The sequence below is a fragment of the Puma concolor genome, chromosome E4 (assembly GCF_028749965.1).
Source record: "Puma concolor isolate L17-30 chromosome E4, mPumCon1.1.hap2, whole genome shotgun sequence".
NCBI lineage: Eukaryota > Metazoa > Chordata > Mammalia > Carnivora > Felidae > Puma > Puma concolor.
Window position 1 is genome coordinate 3,032,900 of NC_141683.1, and position 16,742 is coordinate 3,049,641.

Consider the following 16,742-nt stretch of genomic DNA (forward strand, 5'->3'; position numbering starts at 1 on the left):
TACGATAAGCGCTTTTATTGTAGGGATTTGGCATTGTGCGACCGCGGCAGCGAGAGACTGGCTGGTCAACCATCCTAGTCCAGTGAGGCCGCGGAGGTCCACAGAGCAGGCGGTCCAGGGGTCCCTGCGAGAGTGAGCGGAGCCCACGAGAATGAGCCGGCACCTGCATCGGCCTCCCGGCGCCTCCGGCCGGCCCCTTCCGTGATGTGGGTGCCCTGCGTCCCGGAGCTGCCGGTGGACCCGGCCCAGGAGTCGGGGCAGCTGGGGGAGGAGATCCCGGGGGCCAGCGGAGAGAGAACCAGAACAGGGCCTGGGGGCTGCCGCAGCCCTCGCAGCAAGGGGACGCGGCTGCTTCTCCTCCTCCGCCTCCCGAGGCCTGCCCACACACCTCCTGGGCTGGCTGCTTGGCTTGGCTGCAAGCGTGTAGGACAAGTAGTTGGGGGAACGGGGCTCCTGCTCAGCCGAGTGACACAACACAACCTCCCACGCTCCCGTCCTAGCCTACTGCCCTCGGACCGGGGATGTGACGGTGACATCGTGGGGTCTGTTAGCCAGGCCGACTTGGGGTGAAAATCCGCTCCACCCGCTACGTGCCTTCAGGACAGTGACCTCATCTTGCTCCTTCTTCGCTCCTTCTTCGGTGGCGTGGGCGTGTTAGCTCCTGCTCTGTTGGGGGGCGGTGGGGGGGGGGGGTGGTTGGGCCAGACTGTGAAGAAGCAGCTGCTGCTACCGGGCCTCTGGGTTCTCCTTCTCTTCCAGGGACTCCTGACTCTCCTAGAAGCCACTGGGGTAAAGAGGACACGGTATCCTTGTTACGCAACCCACGCCTGTCTCCCCTTCCTCCTGATGGTGTCTCAGGGCTTCACTGCAGCCTGGGACAAAAGGAGGCCAAGTCCTGGATCACACACGAGTCCCGCCCCAGCCATGGGCTTTCCGAATGCAGGGCTCAAGCCGAGCCCCAGAGTCGGCATCCCGGGGGCTCCCATGCCTCCCGGGCGTCCCGCCGTGGCGGCACCCTCACTGCCCGGGGCGTCTAGACATGCGGTCTGTTCCTCCCGGCCTCTGGTGGATTCATCACTCCTGGGACTGCTGGTTCTCAATCCTGGCTGCACCCTGTGAGGAACCCTAAAAAGTGCGGATACCCAGGGCCCTACCTCCCAATTCTCTAAGAGTCTGGGGCAATGCCTGGAAATCAAGATTTTTTTTTTTTTTTAATGTTCATTCATTATTGAGAGAGAGAGAGACAGAGCATGAGCAGGGGAGGGGCAGAGAGAGAGGTGGAGACAAAGGATCCGAAGCAGGCTCCAGGCTCCGAGCTGTCAACACAGAGCCCGACGCGGGGCTCGAACTCATGGACCACGAGATCATGACCTGAGCCAAAGCCAGACGCTTAACCGACTGAGCCACCCAGGCACCCCTCAAGATTTTTAAATCCACACTATTCCCCTGGTGATTCTAATGTTCAGACAAACTGAAACTACCCCCAGTGAGATCTTACAGGTCCCCACAGTGACTCCTGACCCTGAGAAGGGGCCGTAGCCTCATTCACTGGGATCAACCCGCGTGTGGCTGACATTGAGCCCTTCTTCGGCTCCAGGGGAGAGAGTGCCAGGTAAACCGTATTTGGTCTCACCCTAGTTTGCCAGGATTGCCCCACAAAGCCCCACCACCAGCGGGGCTCTGCGACAGAAATCCGTCTCCTCTCCAGGTCCTGGAGGTCCTGAGATCCAGGTGCGGGCAGGCTGGTCTCTCGCGCAGCCTCTGTGCTTGGCCCGCACACAGCGTCTTCTTTCTGGGTGACCGTATCCACCGGGGCTGCTGCCTTCGGGAACCGGAGCTGCCCTGAACGCACCTGCCTCCGCCCCACGCAGAAGGACGAGGCGGGCGTCACAGACTCTCGTCCCTCCTAACTCTGCAGGCAGCACTCACTCAGAGGGAACCCGCTGCTCACAGTGCTAACCTTCTGGAAAGTGCAGAACCGACCCATCGGCGGCCCATCCTTTGGAGCTGCTGTTAAGGAACGTCTATGACGCTGTGTGCCTGGCGTAGGGTCAGAGGGACAGACACGGTCGGACAAGATCTTCAGAGTCTGGTGGGACACACGTGCACGGAAGAGTCCCCTTAAGCCCCGTGTCCTGACGGAAGTGCAATCTATTGTTGCAGGTGGCAGATTGTCGTGAAGCTTGTAAAAGCGCCAGGAAGAGGCCTCCCAGGGGCTCCCCCCGTGCCTGCCCGTGATGGGCAACCAGACCGGCACGATTACATTCATACAGAACAGCCCACATTATAAAGTAAGAAATACACAACCTGCTCGCTCAGAGTCTGGGACGGGGGGTGAGGGCCCACGCTGTGGTCCCCTCCATGGTCACCACTCCTCACAAGGCACATTTGAACCGGGCAGAATTGGGGCGTCTGGGTGGCTCGGTCGGTTAGACGTCCAACGGTTGATTTTGGCTCAGATTGTGGTCTTGCGGTTCGTGGGTTCGAGCCCCGCGTCGGGCTCTGTGCCGACAGTGTGGAGCCTGCTTGGGATTCTCTCTCCTCTCTGTTCCTCCCCCGCTTGTGCTCTGCCTCTGTCTCTCAAAATACACAAATAAACTTTAAAAGATGTCTGACTGGGCAGAATAAGGGAAAGTTCCGTAGATGGGACATCGGGGCCAGGATAGTGCCACCTGGGCCTGGCAGGAGAGGAAGCCGCAGAAATAGGAAACGTCACAGGTGCTTAGAGAGTGCTGTGGATGGCACTGTGTCCCCAAAGTCACATGCTTTTACATCATGCATGTGGCGTATTTGGAGGCCGGATCTTTAAGGAGGTGATGGAGCTCAAGGGAGGTCAGAAGGGTGGGTCCTGAGCGATGAGGAGTGGCCTCGTGAGGGCAGGAGAGGCGCTGGCCACCCACAGGCCAGGAAGAGAGACCCCACCGGAAACCAGCCTGCAGGCACCTCGATCTCGCACGTCCGGCCTCCAGAAGTGTGGGGACAGGTCGCGTGAGCCCCCGCCGTGGCGCTCTGCACGGCAGCCTGGGCCCACCGATTGCCAGGCAGCGTGCGGGCCGAGAGGGGGTCCGGGAGGAAAGTGGGGACCTGACTGCGAGGGACACTGTGTGATCCAGTACGAGTTGTCACTCTGTGGGTGACGGGAAGCCGCTGGAGCTGGGCGAGGGGCTGAGCAGCTCTGGTCGTCCCACGGCACGAAAGCCCCTCTGGCGGGTGTGCGGACGAGAGTCCGAGGAGGCTGGGGCCACCGAAGAGACACCGTCCCAGGCCTGGGGCCGACCCCCACCGCGGGGTCCGCGCACCCTGACCGCTCAGCGTCCCTTTGCCCACAGCTCAGCACGGGAGCACGGCCCCAGCACAGAGCGAGCGGGAGAAACACTGGTTTTCCGGGGGGGCTCGGGCGTCTGACTGCATCTTCCGTGCGGCTTGGGGACGGGCCAGCGAGTGGTGGGCGCTCTGGTGCCCTCTCATCGCTGAGGACGGCCCGGAGCCCGGCACCCCGTTCTCGCCCAGAGCAACTGAGCCAGCCTGCATGGGAGGCGCCCCGGGGACAGCAGGCCCCTCTGAGGAGTCCACATCGCTTCACCTGCTCGGTGGGGCCGGGGCCCGCACCAGCCTCTGCAAGAACCCGTGTTTCCGCCCAGCATTTGGAACGCCGCCGGCTGTCTAGTCGTGGACGTCTTCCCCATCCAGGTTGCGGGCTCCGCACCGGAGTGTGGACACCGGCCTTCGCCACACCCTCCCCAGCCCCTGGCGGGGCCCCCGGAACACGGCCGAGTGCCGCATAAATATTCATTGCCAGGCTCACCGGAGCGTGAGCTCCACGGGAACAAGAATAACGGGCAGCCTCTAGCAAGAGCTTGATGGGTGTCGGGCGCGTTCCCGGCACTTTTCCCTGAGACCCGTTTCCCCCTCAGAACAGCCCCCACTCGCTTTTCCTCTTGCCTCCTGCTTAGAGAAGCCAGCGCGGCCCAGAGAGACTAAGTAAGCTGCCAGGATCACACAGGAAGGGGCATCGCGGGTCTCCGGCCCAGGCAGCGCCCTGCGCATCCCACTGTCTGCTTCCCGCACGACGCTGCCTCTCCATCCGCCCCCTGGGGACCGCCAGCCTAGAGGGTGCTGACGCAGGGGCGGCCCCCCACGCACCCTACCCCGCAAGCGCCGCTCCGGCAGCCTCGAGCCCAGGCCCCCGGCCAGCTGCACCACACAGGTGGGCGTCCTCACGGCCCGAAAAAGGCGCCCCATCCCCCTGGCTGAGAGGAGGGCCCGGGGTGGGGGGGGGGGGGGGGCTCTTCCCGCTTGGGCCGGGCCCCTGACTCTTCCCGGAGAGCCAGGTCGGTAGGAGACAGTGTCCCCTGCTGACAAGGACAAGCTCTTGCCGTGCGGGCCCCTCTGGGTCGCAGGGAAGGCGGTGAGAAGGGCTCGGCCGGCACCAGCCCTCCGGACGCTCCTCCTCCCGTGGCTGCATACATATGGACCGAGTTCAAGGCCAAGCCCGGTGAGACCTGAGGGTACTGAACAACGAGCACCTTCACCCTGTGTCTCCTGCAGCTGAGGTCCCCCTTGGCCATCGGCAGTCTCTTCCTGGTCCTCCCAGCGCGAGGTCCTTGTTGAAAGGCCCCACATTGTCCTTGTCTCTGGAGACAGTGGTCTGCTTGCGGGGGGGTGCGGGGGGCTGCCAGGGTCTCCTGTGAACGGAGGCTCGCACGGAGCTGCACGCCTGAGCTGCCTTGTGCGTCCTGTGTGCAGGAGGGCGCAGGACTCCAGCTTCCTGCGCTGCTGGAGGCTGTCGGGGGAGCCCGGTGACGCCCATGGAGGGGCACTGCCTGTTCTCCGGGCAAGAGACGCCCCCTCCGAAGGGCGCAATTAGCTGACAGCCTCCAGCGGCTGCAGCCTCAGGACCCCTCGTCACAGGGGGACCCGAGGCACCTCCCCACGGGCGGCCACAGCCGCGGAGCACAGCAGGGGCGCAACTGGTCCTGGGAGGGGGACCCCAGGGAGCCTCGGCCCCAGCCCCACCCCTCAGGGTGCTCAAAGACGTCGCCTGTGTGTGTCTCCGGTTTTTGTGCACGGTGAGAGCGTTTGCCCGCCTCCCCCACCGCCGCCACCGCCGGGGAGGTGAGAGAGGGGGTGTGACAGCCAGGGGGAGGTGCCGTTGCTACTTAACCCTCCACTGTGTAAAGCAATGGGAAATCTTAGTCCCAAAGGTGCCGCAGGCGAGGGGAGCTGCTCCTGTCCACGTGGGTAGATGACGTGCACCTCCCGGGGCGGAAATGCAGCACGAAGGTCTGCAGGGTGTGCGTGTGTGCATGAGTGTGAGTATGAGTGTGTAGTGTGTCTGAGTGTGTGTGTGTGTGTGTGTGTGTGTGTGTGTGTGTGCGGTCGGCCGGGGAGGACCCACAGTCGGGAGACTCCGGGAAGGGCAGAGGGAGCACAGGAGAGCCCGGGGGACTCAGGGAGGAGGGGGTTTGTGCTAAGGAGAGAGGAGGAGAGGAAAGGGTTCTGAACTCAGTGGCCAGGGTGACGTTGAAACAGCCTGGTGTGGAGGGCGCAGTTAAGTCAGGCCGGCTACATGTGCGCACAGCCACTTCTGGGCTGCCTGCCGTCACACAGGGCAGACAAGCATTTATGGAGCACCTGCTGAATGCCGGGCACCGGGCACTCATGCTCCGTTCCAGGGTCTCTGACCAATGGGCCACGGCCTGGAGGCAGCGCCCGTCCTGTGCCCCTGGATCAGGATTCCCACTGAATGGGACTGTTGACCGAGTCGAGTTCATCCCAGGGTCCCTTCCGGGACCCAGCCACCTCCCCGCCTTCCGGCTGAATGAGGTTTCTGAAAGTGTTCTAAGGGATATTATGGTGCCTGGCTTACATAAAACCAAAGAGTTAGTGCCTAAGATTATAAGGTGGATGTTCAGTGTAACATTATAACCGGGAAGGACCGGAAATGGTAAAATGTCTGCCAGGGGACGGATTAAATACTTGATCGCACATCGATACAGCGACGTACCTAGCTGTTTCCAAATATCCGTGCTGCTCGGGATAAAGAGGTGTGTCCCACTAAAGGACCAGGAACACAGACAGGCACACTCGGGTTCCCCGACCTTTCTTGGGACACTTAACCACAAAAAGAAAGCAATAAGGAAATGCAAAATCTTAAAAAGGAAGAGGCAGAAACAACTTGTTTGCTAAACTGGGCAGTTTTAAAAATACTGGTTTATGAAACGGTCACACACACAGGAGAAGAAAAAGAGAAAAGTGTGAGGAGACATAAAATGCACTAAAAAATAAAAAGTACGGGGCGCCTGGGTGCCTCAGTCGGTTAAGCGTCCGGCTTCGGCTCAGGTCATGATCTCACGCGTTGTGGGTTCGAGCCCCACGTTGGGCTCTGTGCTGACAGCTCGGAGCCTGGAGCCTGCTTTGGATTCTGTGTCTCTGCCTCTCTCTCCCCCTCCCCTGCTTGTGCTCTGTTTCTCTCTCTCTCTCAAGAATAAACTTAAAAAATAAATTAAAAAAAAAAAAAGTAGATCTGTATGTGATGACAAAGAAATGTGCCCAGGATATAATGTTTTGCCTAGCGGGAAAAGCAAAGGGTAGATCAATATGTCTAGAATAATCCCGTTTGCTTAATTAAATTATATATGTGGACTGACTTTAAATTTCAGCCCCGAGCCCCAAAGCCAAAAGCACTGGGTGTTTAAGACCCTACGTTCTTCTTTTAAAAAAAAAAAATGTTTATTTTTATTTTGAGAGAGAGAGTACAAGCAGGGGAGGGGCAGAGATAAAGAGAGAAGCCCAAGCAGGCTCCACACTGTCAGCACAGAGCCCGACGTGGGGCTCGATCTCACAAAGCGTGAGATCATAACCTGAGCCGAAATCCAGAGTCCCCCGGGCGCCCCAGGGCCCTACATTCTAACGGGAGGTGCTAAAACACAGTTGGCTGAACTTTCGAGAAGACGGCAGGCCTTGCCCTGCGGCCCACACCCAGCCCGGCCCCAGCCCAACCCGGGGAGACCAGAACCTGAAAGGGAGGTTCCGATGACTCCTGTGAGTGGAGTCATCTTTTCTTTCCCCCCCGAACAAGCCAACAGATGAAAGGCCCAAGAAGATACGTCACAGGCATTGGGGGCCCCCAGGACCGGGAGCCCGGCTGCTCGCCTCCCAGCTGAACCCTGGCTGAACGTAACCGCTCGCAGGCTTGCCTGGGTGCCCGCGGCCAGGTGGGCCAGCGCCCTGGGGAGCAGGAGAGGGGCCAGCAGTGGGCACGCCTCACCTCTACCACTCAGTGGGGCCAGGATGTTTCCTCTGGAGTCCTAGGAGCCCAGCGGACGCTATGGAAAGTCGCCCCAGCGGAACCATTCCGACGAGATCCCACCCAAGAAGGCTGCCCGCGGCGGGGGTGCGGACGCAGGGGAGGGACCGCGGCAGTACCTGGAGGGGCAGGACAGGGGTGCGGGTCCCCAGAGATCAGCCGGCAGGAAACTGGACAGTGAGGGCCCCGCGGTGACAGACCTTCCAAGAGCTCGCTGCCATAGCAGAGGTCAGAGCCTAGGTCAGCCGCCTCAGCCAGGAGCCACCGCAAAGCAGCCCCAGTGCGGACGTCCCCATCCTCTGCCCCGGGGAGGACGAGGTGGGGGGAGAGTGAACCACCCCTTCCCGCAACAGGCCTCGGAGCTGCAGGTCAGGGCTAATCTGGGGGACCGGACGTGACACATCAGTTTAAGAGAACAGTTTAAGAGGAACTAGACGAGAGCATCTTTTCAAAGCCTGGAAGTGACCGGAAAGCTCTCGTGTCTGCCCGAGGCCATCGTCAGGGGCAGGTCAGGGAGGCGGCAGACCGTGACCTGGGCACAAGAGAGTTCTGGAGACATGGAGGGAGAGTGCATATCTCTGCCGCCGGAGGGTAAACGGAGCGAGATCTGGACTTTCCAGTTTTCACTCATCTCAAGTTATTCGAATGCCTCGCAACAGCCTGGTACGACTTTCTAATTTGGAGAATTAATTTTCTTTTTTTTTTTTTAAATTTTTAAACGTTTTTTTTATTTTTGCGAGACAGAGAGAGACAGAGCATGAGCAGGGGAGGGGCAGAGGGAGAGGGAGACACAGAATCCGAAGCAGGCTCCAGGCTCCGAGCTGTCGGCACGGAGCCCGACGCGGGGCTCGAACTCACGAACCGCGAGATCATGACCTGAGCCGAAGTCGGATGCCCAACCCACTGAGCCACCCAGGTGCCCCTGGAGAATTAATCTTCTAAAAACACAGACACGTGAACCCAAACTTCTAGCTCAGAATCCTATAGCTGCCCCTGCCCCTCAACCTCCAGCTAGAGAGCTTCAGGAGAAGGGTTTGTTCGGTGATGCACTGGGAAGCCAGTGTCTGAGGGAGAGAATGATGCTCTGAGTGGAGTTTGCCAATTTCCATGGTGCCAACACTCCAGCCACAGCTGATTTCAAACGACCAGCAGTTTGACCGCCGGCTCACCCAGTTCCTGGCTACTCAACCCTAGGACAGCAGAGAAGCACAGCGCGGGAGGCAGTGCTCGGTGCTCTTCCCCGTGCACCTCATCCCCAGGCAGCCCCCGCCAGGGAGTAACGAGGCATCCCTGGTTCAAGAGAAAAGTGCCGGGACCCTCGGGCAGGCCAGCCTCCTGAGCCCAGCAAGCTGCTCATTTGAGCCAAGTGGAAGATTCCAGAAGGCCGGGGAGGGCTCTCGCAAGCAAGCGGAGGACGGTGTCAGAAGAGACGGAGGGGCAGTGCAAACCCCAAATCGCAGACAGCAGTGACCCTCTGCGGCTGCAGAGCTCCCCCGGGGCGAGAGTGAGGAAGATGTGGGGAAGTGACCACGCTGAGCCTCCCACGTCTTAGGCCACGGTCGGGCCACCGCGGCGGCAGGAATATCGCGACGGCCCGGCGTTCAATGCCCACTGTGTGCGGTGCGTTTACCGTGGGCTCAAACGCTGCACGCAGGGCCCCTCGCTTACTCCTCGCGGCGGCACGAGATGAGGACTCTTGTCACCCCCGCTTTGCAGGAGAGGAAGCAGACACTTGGGTTACACGGCTTGCCCGAGGCCCTCGAGCTGCAGAACCTGCTGGTAAAACTGAGACTCCGGCGGCCGCGGATCCCAGAGGAAAGCTGGCTTTCTCCACGGCTGCCCCAAGCCTCACCGCCGAGTGAGGCCGTGTCCCCGGACCCGCCAGCAGGGGGTGGAATCCGACCTAAAAGTGTCCAGATCTCGTTGCCTAAACCCGCGCCCCCACCAGGAAGCAGTGTCCACCTGCCACACCCACTTCCTGGGCGGAGTAAAGACGCTTTCTGACTGTCGTGGGCGCTTTGGACCCGCCGTCTGATCCCTCCAGGTCCCAGTCTGCCACTGAGAGACATAGAGAATTATTTATTTTTTATTTTTTCAACGTTTATTTATTTTTGGGACAGAGAGAGACAGAGCACGAACGGGGGAGGGGCAGAGAGAGAGGGAGACACAGAATCGGAAACAGGCTCCAGGCTCTGAGCCATCAGCCCAGAGCCTGACGCGGGGCTCGAACTCACGGACCGTGAGATCGTGACCTGAGCTGAAGTCGGACGCTTAACCGACTGCGCCACCCAGGCGCCCCAAGAGACATAGAGAATTAAGTCAAACGGTCTCGGAGAATGGGAGACCCGGATGCTGACAGACCCATTTCTCCCCCGGTGCGAACACCAGGAAGCCGGGGCAGCCGAGTGAACGCGTCGCGTAACAGTCCTTCCACACGTGTGGACCAGGACGTAGGAGCACGGTTCTGCAGGGGGGCTGAGGACGCGGCCGTCTCGCACAGAGAGCTGAGGTCTTCAGAAGTCAGACAAGGGCGACGAATCCGCCAAGGGCTGAGCAAGTGCTGAGTGTCTCCAGCGTGCTGGGGGTCGCACAAAGTCTGGGGACTTTGTCGAGTCCTGTTGTCGAGAGGGTCAGGGCCACCGGCGTGGGGCTGCCCTGGGCTCTGCCGCTCTCCGGTGGCTCCTCGCCCAGCCTCTCCTTCCTCGTCTTCAAGGCTTCCCTCGCAGCTACGAGTGGTCACAGGACTGCGTTCGGGACGCTGAAATCGAAGCAGACGTGTGCCGGGGGTTCCTGGAACACTTCCCACTTTCCCCCAAAAGTAACAGGAGCCGTCGGTGCCTCTCCTCTTTCCCCTCCTTCCTGACTTGAGGAAGAAAAGCCAAGAGGCCACGGGTGACAAAGGGGCCCGGGTCCTGGATGATGCCATGGGGACGACATCCCAGCACGGACACTGCCTGTGTCCAGGACGCTTCTGTGCAAACAGTAAACGCTCTTACGTCGAAGCCAGTGTTCGTTGGGTTTTCTATTTCTAGTGAACCAAAGTATTGTCCACACGTAAGATCAGGGAGGCCGGTGTATGGAGATCATGGAGTATGAGAGACGTGGAGGCTTAGGGAGGGGGTGGCTGGCTGTCAAGACTTTGCCCAGGACTTTCCCAGCTTAAAAAATTTTTTCACGTTTATTTTTGAGAGAAAGAGACAGAGAATGAGTGGGGAAGGGGCGGAGAGAGAGGGAGACACAGAATGTGAAGCAGGCTCCAGGCTCTGAGCTGTCAGCACAGAACTCGTGAACTTGAACTCATGAACTTTGAGCTCATGAGCTGACGTGGGATGCTTAACTGACTGAGCCACCCACGCGCCCCAAGGACTTTTGCAGTTTGAGCACAGAGAATCCCACACCCTGCAACTCCTTTGGCGTTGGGTAAACGAGAGTGGTTGGTCACCCCCCTTAGAGATACCCTCAGCTCCTTGTTGGAAGTACTAAGACTCCAGTAAGAAAGGAGCTTGCCCAGGATAAGGCGGGGAGTGGACAAGCCTGGACCACAACCCAGATTTCCCGACTCCAAATTCAGGGTCTCTCCTCATGTGGCAAGTCCGGAGAGATGTGCTGTCCTTCCCAGGAAACGAAATGACCAAAATCACCTGCCCCCAGCTGAGAGCGGGTGGCTCCCGGGACCAGTCCTGAGGACCAGCTCAGTCTGGTGGGTAAGACCCAGCTTGCGCGGAGGCCGACGCGCTCCGGGAATGAGGCAGAGGGAAGGTCACGACGGCAGCCAAGACCGAGCGGCCAGACGGCTCGGCTCGTGGCCTCCGGAATGGGCTGGGGCAGGGCCCCGCCTTCAGTTATCAGGGGCTGTGCTTCCTGGCGAGGGACAGCGAACCAAAGTTAACAGACGCGGGTGGGGAGGGGCGAGGAATCGGCTCTGCTTTGCCCGGTTTCCAACTCAACACTTAGCCGAGAATTGACACGGGGCTTGCGGTTTCACCTGCTCCTTTACTGGATTTTCAGAAGAGGCCCGTGAAATAGGTGGATTGTGTTATCCCCACTTGACAGATGAAGCCTCTCCCGGCAGGTGCACAGCATGTGAGTCACCGCGCTTTCTCCCTGCTGTGCGGCTCCCTCACCCCCCGGCCCACCCTCCCACTCTCCAGACCCTTCTTCAGCCCACGCTCACCCATCGGCTTCTCCCGCCTGGAGCCTCGGTCACTCAGGCTGCACGCGTCCCTCTTATCATACAAACGAGGGGGCCTCACAGAAGGGTGCTCGGGCGGGAGTTCCGTGGGGAAGGGAAAGCGGGACCCCTCCTAAGCACTGATTTTAATACTGGTACTCTCTGCCAGGTGGGTCAGAGCTTCCAGACGCCCTTGAACTACACCCACACTGTGAGATGCAGTCACGTATCATTCGCCCACACTAGCCTGTGGGTTGAGAACCCTCTCTGAGCCTCAGTTTCCTCGTGTGTCAAATAGGGGTGGGATTACTTCCCGCACAGGTGGCTACATGAGGGTGCCTAAAGGAACCCAGCCAGCGGAGACTATCCTCACTGCCAGACAGCTCTTCCTGCGGGCTGTCCACGTGCACCTGCCCACCTCATCGCCCCGGGTCGCGCAGGGAGGTCTCAGGTGCTCCCACTCCAGTCCTCCACTCCTTGGGGTCAGTCACCGTTTTCTGCTTGCCGTCCGTTTTCTCCCCAGACCCAAGAGGACGTGCCTCCGTGTGGACCTCCTTTTTTCCTCTGGTGGCCAGGGTCCCGGCATATTAGCTACCTGCCTGCAGGAGACAATGGGGGGCGTGGAATTAGGAGGGAGAGGGGATGGGAGCAGTAAAGAAAATTCCAGTGACACAAGAGGAGTAAGTTCTAGACGTCTGCTGTACAACCCGGTGCTCACAATTAACAACACTGTATCGTGTACTTGAAATTTTCTGAAGTCGTAGATCTCGGGCGAGGTGTTCTTACCGCAATAGAAATAAACAAACCAAAACAGGACGGAAATGGTGCCTTTGGTGGCTGGTGTGGTTGCGGCTGTGGCCAGCAGGTGGCAGTGCTGCTCCGCAGAGCCAGGAGGGAGCCCCGCCCCCGCCCTCCCCTCCCCTGCGTCCTGCGTTCGCCCCTCGCTCCAGTCCGTTCTGGGCTCCAGGACCGGATCGGCAGAAGCCAGCACGGCCAGGGGGACCCCCGTCCTAATTCAAGCCCTCACTCTGTCACTTCTTGTTTGGGTGACTTGGACGAGCCATTCCGCCCTCCCGGACTCTGAAAGGAAACTGGAAAAATCCACGCGGGGGAGCCGCGACAACGCACCACGGACCCGGCGGCTTACGTGGCAGACGTTTGTCTCCTGCAGTTCTTGAAGCTGGTCGTCCAAGATCGGGGTGCCCGTGGGGGTGGATCCCTGGAGAGACAGACCTCCCTCCTGGGCAGCAGGGGATGCCTTCTTTCCAGGGTCCTCCCTCACCTGTCCTCTGTGCACCCACAGGGCCTGCAGGGGGAGCTCCGCTGTCTCTTCGTCTTTTAAAAGGACTCGCGTCCTATCGGGTTAGGATCCCACCCTTATGACCCCATTTAAGCTTAATTATGTCCCTAAAGTCCCAGTCTCCAAAGAGTGACATTGGGGGTTGGGGTTCCACCAGACGGATTTTGGGGGGACACAGTTCAGTCCGTGGCAGAAGCTAACAAGGATCCCTCCTGACATGGTGGTTGTGGAGACTGCATAAAAATGAATATGGCAAAGAAGCATGGGACCCTGTCCAGTCTAGGCAGGGACTGGAGGCCCGTTTCGGGTCAGGGTTCCCCGGGGCAGGGACTGGAGTCCCATTTCGGGTCAGGGTTCCCTGGGGCAGGGACTGAAGCCCCTTTCGGGTCAGGGTTCCCCGGGGCAGGGACTGGAGGCCCGTTTCGGGTCCGGGTTCCCCGGGGCAGGGACTGGAGGCCCGTTTCGGGTCAGGGTTCCCCGGGGCCACAGGGGTTTCAGGGCAGACAGGGAGCCTCTGCTCGTCCCCTGTCCCCTCCCAGCTCACCTGGGCAGGCCCGGGCTTTCCCCGCTGGAGGGGCGGGTGACCTGCTCAACACCCCACACCTTCTGGAACGTCACAGCAAGAGTGCCCGAGGCTAGGCTCTGAGCAGGACTTCCCGTGGGCGGGCAGGGGGCACGGATTCTTTGTCTTCCCATACAGAGAGAGGGGAGCGCTGTTCTTCTGCTGTCGGCTGTCGCCGTTGTTGCCTACTGTGCAAGAACCAGGACTGACACCAAGGTAGGAGAGCTGCTTTAGCCGGCCTCAGCCTCAGGAGGTGGACCTACGGGGTGGGGAGAACACGCTAGGAATCCCAGCGTCTCTCTGGAAGGTTCCGAGTGGGGCCGATGTGGCTGGGGAAGGGTCTTCAGTAAGAGCGGCTAGCTTGACCCTTGCTCTCGGAACCTCCACTCGCTGCCTCTCCAGCGACTCTGCCCAGACGCTCCTCTCCATCCCCACGTGAGCTCCTCTATCCACATATGGGGCCCGGTGAGAAGCCCCCAGAACCTCAAAGATCCGGCCATGCGGTTCCACTGTCTCTGGGGGCGGGGGGAGGTGTGGAGTCAGAAGGGGAGCAGTGGTAAGACGTGGAGGGAATCATCTCCACCGTCTTCACTGGCATCCTCGTTACTCCCATCGCCATCAACCGCCCACGCGTTTTGAACTCCCTCGGGGGCAGGGTCTGAGCTGGCTGCAGTGGAGGCCACGTTCACTTAGGCTGAGTCCTGGCCCCCAGAAGACACCTCTTCTAGCTGGGGAAATAGGCCACTCAACAGCACGCGTAAGGTACTCGATGCGTGCCTGGCCCTTTGTACGTTCTCAAGGGAGCAAACAGGGCTCAGGTAGTCTGGGAGGGCTTCATGCAGGAGGTGGGCTTTGAGTGAAAACTGAACACAAAGCAGCAGTTAGAAGAGTATTATACGGGCGATGAGGGCAGAGGCATGCCGTGAGCCTGGTTGGGGCCCGGTGGTGATGCTGACATAAGAAGGGCAGACGGAGTCTTAAGACCAGGCAGGGACTGGGGACAGTCCCGGGAGGGTCTCCAGTGTCGGGTGGGGGGCAGATGGAGAGCTCCGGAAGCTGCACTTTGTCTCCACTCCGCCTGGAGCTAAGTCCCACCATTTTTCGACCCGCCTCTGCACACCGACTTCCTCTCTTCACTGTCCCCCCGAAGGTGAGACCAGGCACGAACATCCATCCGTAGGACCGTCAACCCGACTCCGAGCAGAAGCCCCTTGTCGCCGGGGCCTGGGCACCTGCTCGCGGTGTCCCCGCCTGGCTCTGCGTGAGGACTCTCAAACCCCCCTCCTTCCCTGGCCTTCACATCCTAGCTCCCCGGCTGCGCACTCATGTGAGATCATAAGTCACGGTGCCATAAACCACTCTGGAGTGTGTAATAAGTGAATTATTTACCAATGACCCTGGCTAAATGTTCGGAGGGATAAATGATTGAGCCGCAGATCTGTCAGAAAGTTCCCATAAATAAGTAATTCTGTGCCGCCGTAATGGCCTTTGTAAATTACTCATTCATGCCACTGCCGGATCACTCTCTGGGGTAAATTCCTCGCACCTGCTGATTCACTGCGACGGCCTGGAGACGATGGGACCAATCCTGCTAGCCAGCCGGGTAGACTCCCCCGGGTGCCAGGTTCCCGGAATGGCTTACCTTCCCGTGTCACCTGCCAAGAACGTGGGGTCAGAGGTGGACCGGCCTTCTTGGACACCCGGGGCTTTGTCCCTCGGGGTACCTGCGGTGCCCGGGATCCTTTCCTACAGGTGTTCGCTCCGTGAGCATGCTCTCAGCACCTCCTGTGCCCCCAGGCTCTGCGCCAAGTGCTGGGAGGCCAGAGACCAGAAGTGCGCCCCTGGGAGCTCAGTCTGATGAGCGACCCGTGTCTGTCTGGAGTACGGGGCGGGGGGGCGGGGGGGGGGGGACGAGGACTCAGCGAAGACACTGGGGAAGACGTCCAGGCGTGGGGTCTTCTGAGTCCTCACCGTGCCGGAGGGGCCTGGATCCCACTCCGTCCAGACAGGCTGAGCCGTGTTCTGATAACGGCCCCACAGAGGCAGACCGCGGGGGGGGGGGGGGGGGGGGCTGGTCCTTCCCCTGGGGTGCAGGCTGATGGCACGGCAATGCTGGACACCAGCAGTCGGTCACCGAGCGCACCCTGGCTCCCAGAGCCCCCGGCCGGGGTGCCGCTGGCCCTCCCACGTCATCGGCCGGAGCAGGAGCTCAGCGGAGACAACCCGCGGGGGGTAGAGAGAGACAAGGCCCCTGCACTTGTCTGTCTGTCCGTTCCCTCGGCTGTAGGATGGGGGTGATCATAACAACTACTGTTTTTGGAGGATGAAGCGAGTCACCGTGTCATATGCTTAGCATGGTGCCTGGCGTGGGGCGAGAGTCCTTGGCGGCTGGGTGAGCTTCCGGCATCACTCGCGCTAGTAGAAGGGGACATTGGATGCTGGATACTGAGGACTGGGTCACAGCCACACACGCGTGCACAGGCACAGGTACACGGGGACCTGCCCGGTGACCCTGCCCTGGTGGCCCTCCCAGCGCCCGCCCACCGCCAATCCCAGCACCGCCTCCGGCCAGGAGCAGGCAGTGACAAGCAGCTCCCCTCCTCCTCTGTCCCCTGCACACACACTAAGTGTCCACGTTGTCCGCTCACCCGTCCGGTCCGGGCCTCGGGTGTTAAACTCCCTGCAAAACCAGAGCGACGTTACCACCTTACAGACCGAGCGCTGGGGCCGGACGATGCCTCGACTTCCCCTTCAGGCCCAGGCCTTTGATTCTCGTCTCCGACCGCCATCGCCGCAGCCGTGAGCAACCTGGGCCATCTCGGGCCCCGTCCTGCGTGGCCCAGGCCTCGGCCAAGCCGTGGCCCTGGAAGAAGAGGAGAAGCATCGGACGCGGCCTGGGCTCCGCCCGCCTTCCCAGCAGCCACGCGCACCTGTTTCCGGGCTCCCCTGTCTGCACAAAGGGTGAGCCCAGGGAGCCAGGGCGAGAAGATTATGTCAGCCGGCTTGCCTCCGAGGAGTGTTTCGAGTGGCTGTAGCGGCCCAAACCCACCGCCCAGGGGACGGCCCCGACCTGCCGCTGACCACCAAGGCTCGCTGCCTCCTCGCCCACTTTCCCGGGGGCCATCATGTTCGCGAGTGGCTTGCTGTCTTGAGTATCAAGGGTACAAGGGCCACAGGTCCCGGCCCTGCTCCGCCTGAGCCAGGCCTTATGTCTGAAACTTGTGAAACTCCTGCCGGGTCTCCCGAACCGGCTCATTGCACACCAGGCCCCGCTCGGAGCGGCGGGCTGGGCTGCGGGCAGCTACCGGGGCCGCCGCGCCTCCCGGAAACCGTTGCGGCAGAGAAGACAGGTGTCGCGAGATGAAAATGTAAAGCAAACGGTTTTCCCGGGTCCGGGGCC

The 16,742-nt window shown here is 60.6% G+C and overlaps 1 long non-coding RNA gene across 1 annotated transcript; it reads right to left on the reverse strand.

Moving 5' to 3' along the window:
• Positions 1-15,197, reverse strand: LOC147572233 (uncharacterized). The gene is made up of 3 exons (XR_015246065.1): positions 14,985-15,197; positions 11,891-12,079; positions 1-666 (listed from the first exon to the last, which is right to left on the reverse strand). It is a non-coding gene; the product is annotated as an uncharacterized LOC147572233 (long non-coding RNA).
• Positions 15,198-16,742: the final 1,545 nt, after the last annotated feature.